The sequence below is a fragment of the Saccostrea cucullata genome, unplaced genomic scaffold (assembly GCF_032062105.1).
Source record: "Saccostrea cucullata isolate Sc308-1 unplaced genomic scaffold, CSIRO_AGI_Scuc_v1 ctg1286, whole genome shotgun sequence".
NCBI lineage: Eukaryota > Metazoa > Mollusca > Bivalvia > Ostreida > Ostreidae > Saccostrea > Saccostrea cuccullata.
The window spans coordinates 93,223-99,512 of NW_026939972.1; the positions used below are offsets into that span (position 1 = coordinate 93,223).

General features: G+C 34.2%; 1 long non-coding RNA gene across 1 annotated transcript; it reads right to left on the minus strand.

Moving 5' to 3' along the window:
- Positions 1-4,056: 4,056 nt before the first annotated feature.
- On the minus strand, positions 4,057-5,713 carry LOC134254369 (uncharacterized). Its single transcript, XR_009989307.1, has 3 exons — positions 5,555-5,713; positions 5,334-5,404; positions 4,057-5,057 (listed from the first exon to the last, which is right to left on the minus strand). It is a non-coding gene; the product is annotated as an uncharacterized LOC134254369 (long non-coding RNA).
- Positions 5,714-6,290: the final 577 nt, after the last annotated feature.

Here is a 6,290-nt window from a genome sequence, read left to right on the forward strand (position 1 = left end):
TTTACAGTACTGCTCAATGTCATTTTTCATGGTTGGCCAATAGCATCGTTTATGAATAAGGGACGTTGTTCTTTCTATTCCCTGGTGACCAGCATGATTATGCAAAGATTCGAGTACGTATTGCTTTAATGTTTCTGGGAGAAGCACTTGTCGATAAGGTCCAGTTTCTCCTTCTACGTATCTGTAAACAACATCATCTTCAATCTTAAGCTTGTCTCTTTGTTTCAGTAATTTCCTTACTGCTTTCGTCTCTTTTTTTAAGTCGTCAACTTTTGGTTGTGAAGTATTCTTCATCCAGTAAAGAACACGACTTATAACTGGATCAAAGCTTTGAAGAGATGCCATTTCTGTGCTCTCATATTCAGGTAGTGTTGTTGTTGCACATACTGGATCTGTCTGTATTGATCGGACATATGTTTGTTTAATTTCAGAATCTTCTCTGCAAATCTCCAATAAACTTGAGCCCTTAATAACATTCTGAAATACAGATTCAGAAGAACATGTAATAGTTCGAGCTTTGGGTATTGGTTTACGACTTAATGCATCTGCATTGCGGTTCACCCTTCCTGAGCGGAACTTAACCTCAAAATCGAACTGTGCAAGTTGGCTAGCCCATCGTGTTTCTGTGGCTCCTAATTTTGCAGTCTGAAGATAACTGAGTGGATTATTATCCGTATAAACAACAAATTTAGATCCGAGTAGATAATCCCTGAATTTGTCTGTGACGGCCCACTTTAATGCTAGTAGTTCCAACTTCATTGAACTATAATTTTCCATATTTCGTTCCGTGGGTCTTAGTGTTCGAGAAGCATACGCAATTACAACTGGTCCTTTGTCTTGTTCTTGGGACAAAACGGCCACTAAACCATCAAAACTAGCATCTGTCTCTAAAATGAAAGGTCTCTTGAAATCGGGATATCCTAATATAGGCGCAGATATTAGTTTTTCTTTCAAGTTGTCAAATGCAGTATCACATTCCGTTGTCCACAATTCTTGAAATGCCTTTACAATGGTTTTCTTCTTAGATTTCTTTTTGTTTTTATGCGTGATGTTATGCAATGGTTTGGCTATCTTGGAAAAGTCTTTTACAAAACGTCTATAATACCCTGCCAGTCCCAGAAAAGATCTTAGTTCTTTCTCAGATGTTGGTTTCGGCTAAGATTTGATGGCATCTGTCTTCTCTGGATCTGTGGATATTCCTTTATCGGATACTACATGACCAAGATATTTCACAGAGGTGTTAAAAAATGGCACTTTGATGTTTTGATTTTCAGTCCATGTGACTTCAGTTTGGTAAATACAATATCTAGTCTACGCAAATGTTCATCTACTGAATCTGAAAAGACAAGGATATCATCTAGATATAGGAGCAAAATTTGGAAATTTTCCTCAGATAAACAGGCCTCCATAAGTCGCTGAAACGTAGCCGGACTATTACATAATCCGAATGGCATTCTTAGATATTCATAAAGACCACCGGTTCCGACACGAAAAGCTGTTTTCTCTATGGAATTTTCTTCCATTGCGACTTGGTGATATCCTTGAGCAAGGTCTATAGAGCTGAAATATTTTGCTCCGTGCAAAACATCAAGTGTCTCTTCAATTCTGGGAAGAGGATAAGCATCCTTGATTGTCTTTTTATTCAGTTCTCTGTAGTCCACACACAGACGAAGACTTTTATCTTTCTTCCTAACAATGACTACAGCTGACGCGTAGGGACTGTTACTTTTCCTTATAATTCCGTTGTCTAAAAGTTTCTTGATGTGTTGTTTAACTTCGTCAATTTGATGAGGTGGTATACGACGGTGTGGAAGTCTAATTGGAACATCATCTTGTAGTTTGATAGAATGTTTAACTGTGTCCGTATAGCCAAGATCGTCATCGTTTTTTATGAAAGCATCTTGATGTTTCTGTATCAATTGGTCAAATTGCCACTTTTGATTGTCAGTAAGGATTACATCTCCGATGTTGATTTTCACTGGTTGGTCATTGCTTGGGTTTGCTGTCGAATTTGTTTCTATACTGATCTTTTGTATTATGACTTCCCTTTCTTTGATGTTGATATCGTATTCATCATCGGTAGATTTAACTATGTCGACTTTGTGTAGCGTTCCGATCCGACTTTTCTGTTTCAGCCAAACATCTTCTTCTCCAATATTCAATATTCTTACTGGAATCTTTCCACATTCTACAGTTCCTAACGTATCTATGACAATTATGTTCTTTGGTAGAGATCCAAGTGTTCCAGAGATTGCTTGTACTGCTCCAGTATATGGTTCACTTTTCTTATTTTGTTTTGTGGACCCTATAACAACTTTCATTGATCTGGCTGGTATACAAATGTCTGAACGTCCAGCAACCTTCACAAAGCTAATTCTATCCCTTTTTTCTGCAATATCAAGAGCAGTGGTTGTTATTTTCCATGCTTCTTCTTGTGATGGATTTTCATATTCAACGTTTTCTTCTTTCAGTGAACTATTCATGTGTTTCAAAACATTGCATCCTAAAATTCCATCCACTGATTCTCCAGCTGTAACTTTTGATACAAGAAAACCAACATTATGAAAAATAATACCACAAATTTCGACATCCACTTCAACATATCCCAAATATGGAATTTGTAAGTCATTTGCAGCTACTAATTTCAGAAAAGAAGGAGTATCACTTAATTCTAGTTCAGAGAGGAACCTTTCATAGAATGTTGATGATATTGTAGAAACTTCAGATCCTGTATCCAATAAACAAACAAATTCTTTTCCATTTAATTTGATACTTGTTGTAGGACATTTTTCTTGTAAATTGATAAGATGATTTGAGTCTTTTTGACTTCCCTCACCAGCTAGACTCATTACTGAGAGGGTGTTGCTTTTGGGTTACTTTTCGTAGATGTGTAGGTAGAGGTGGATGTTCCCTTAAGAAGTTTTGGACATGTTGTTTTCTTGTGTCCTTCTTCGTGACAATGAAAGCATGTGATGGTATTTCTGCTTGATCCACGCCAAGTTCCTCGTCCACGACCTCTACTTCTTTGTTGGTAACTTCCACGAATTTTCTGGGGAAACTGTCGAAATGGCGTCGTTTGCATTTGAGTCAAGAGTTCAATTTGCTTTTGCTGTTTTTCTAAGAGATCTTGTTGTTTACGCATCATCTCTAGAATTTCATCATGTTGAGATTTTTCTGTGGAAACTTTGCTAACGGTCACAACATTCTTTTGAGAACTACTTGTTGTCTGTCGATCGTCAATCCACAATAACACTCGTCTTCGAAATTCGATGAATGGGAGGGTAGGGTTTTCTATGGAAAATCGTTTTAGTTCTCTTTTTAATTGATTGTCTTTTACACCATCGATGAATTTTTCAGTAAGAATTTTTTCTTGATTTGAATTGTCTCCGCCCTCCTTCTTTGAAATTTTATGCATTAACTTCATCAAAGCCAAAGAATATGTTTCCAAATTTTTATTTTCACCTTGAGTTCTGTCATAGAATTTTTGTCGAAGTTGTGCAAGATTATCCTGAATCTTATATGTGTCTTCTATTATTTTCAAAATATCATCTGCGGATTTCTTCATGTCGGGTGGACGCATCCGTACTTCTGCTTTTGCATTTCCTGTCAAATGATCAATGATGAATTCTATTTTTTCTTCATTGCTGGGAATGTTGATAATATGTTCTTTCATGTCTGTAAGCCATTCATCTACATCTGGATCTGTATCTTTCACCGGTCGACCAGCTAGCTTGGGAAGTTTCCTTTCTGATTTTACATAGACAGGTGGAACAACTTTTGATGCAGCCATTTGCTTTGCTTCCATGTGTAAAAGTTTCACACGCAGTTGTTCAATTTCTTCTTTTAGTTGTTCAGTTGACATGTTGATTGTTTCTTGACTATATAATGGCAAAAGGGAATGATCACAATGGCAACGTTCACAAATGTATTTTGTCAATTCACAAATATGCCAGCGAGACAATTCTCACTATGCAATCAATGTGAATTTAATGTTAATTAATGCAAGTAGTGTATTACTGAAAGCGAGGTGATCCTCACTAATCAGGAGACACACTTGAAAATGTCATTCAATATAACAGTCTTTTGCCACTAAAAGTGCTAATCTTTTCAACCACAACTTGGCTAGAGCTGAACATGGATGAACGCCATCACGGTAAAGTTCATAGTTGAAATAATAAACACTTTTCCTTCCTTTATTAACTTTTCTGTTTCTCTGAAGATCTAATGAAAACTTGGGTGATCTGGATTCTGAATTCAGAGCATGAATGATTTTATTCAATTCCTTAATTTGCGATTCCAGAAGTTCGTCATCTTGTTTGAATTTTGACGGATTTTCATGTCCTTTAGATTTGTTCCATTTTAGTACGGAATACACTGGAATTTCCAAAAATGTTACTTTAACGTTTTTGTAATGTTCTAGAAATGACTTGAGTTCTTGGAATTGTTCATGTATACATTCTACGGTTTGATCACTGGTTGATCTGATAGATGTAAATTTTCCAGACTTAATAGTAAGGTCACATGTACCTAGCCAAACATACAAATGTATTTTCCCCAAGGTTTTTAGTTCAGATTCAAGCCTATTCTTAAACCAGTTTATAGCATTTTTAGTTTGAAGACCAGGTTTACACCAAAATTTAATATTATGTTCTAAATCTGTTCTTACTTCTTTCTTAAGACTTAAACCTTTACTATCTGATAATAATATGGGTGTTGAGATATTTCTTTTTGAATGGATATCTAATTCTGTATTCAACTTTTGCAGTGTTTTGGTAATTTTGGGTAAAGACATAGGAAAAAAAATAGCATAGAAAAATTCACACAAAAAGTACAACCATATTATGCAACATAAACACAAACTAAATACTAAATGTCAGAATCCACCATCAACTATGGACTACTCAGGCATCTGGCTCGTTGTGCATGTCTCCACTTCCGGTCCTCGATACCCTCAGGTCAGTTTCATGATTCCAATCCCACTTCTGACACCATTGTAACCAGACTTTAGGTTTTCCAATCGTTTATTAGAATCAAAACTTCTCTTTAAAGGTATCGTTCTACAATAATATATAAATACAATGACAGTTAATGCAGTATAAGACAGTTCACAATAAAAACTATATTAATACTTTTTCTGTCTTATTTCTAAAAAATCATTCCTAATTAAACATTTGTATCTGTTGAATATAGTAAATGAAACAAATAAATAATTTCATGATATTCAACATATGAGATACTTATACATGTTTACTTTTCATTATGTACCATAATAATGATAAATATCATTCTTTGTAATATGGACATAAAATTAAAATAATATGATTGTCACATACCCTAAGTAAGGATTAAACAGGAGGTGTAGGTTGAGCCAGTATTCAACACATTTATAAATATTCACATCAACCTGTCATCAATAGTAACATCATATTAGCTTTTCATCATGTGTAATGTTTTCAATATAAATACCAAAATAATTAAAATATTTCACATTATCACATATACTGCATTGTTATACATATAAAAATAAAACATTCAATACCACAATTTTACTTACATTACAGAATATGTCCAAAAGATCTTCTAAGTACTTTCTTTAGATTGAACAAAGCAAATATGGCTTCTGATAATTACAGGAAGTTTGATACACAAAGAAAATTATATTTAAAAAAAATAATTTTCTAAATTACTTTCTTTATTAAGTTCACACTATATTAATATTCCTAATAAACCAGGTTCTATCATTTAAAATTATTGTTAATATAGGTTTCTGAGTATTTTAAACCAAACCTGTATCTATTTTGGTATAAATTAAATGGACATTATATGCAAGGTGTTACTGGTCAAGTGTGTCAGCACTCGCCCCACAATCCAAAGGTCCCCGGATCAAACACCAGCACGGGCAACACTTTTTATTGATAAAATTTATTTTATTATGTTTAATATTTAATATACTACCTTACATTTTTATATTTGATAACTTATCCTATATTATTATTTTTTAAAATTAAAACACTATCTTACATTTACATTGGAAATTTTGGTTTTATTTTATGTTATAACAGCTTTGCTTGTGAAAATTTGCATGCAGAGTTATTGTTCTTGTATTTATAATTTTAATACGTATTACAGGGTCATCTATCTTTACCAAACATCTATAATGGGCAAAATTGCACCATCACAATAAACCCACGTATTTAACCAGATGGAATGTGTTTTATTGTGAATTTCCACCCGGTTTCAAGTGCAAGCTCTAATGTAAAGGGCCAATCTCCACAACTTGGCAAAAGCGG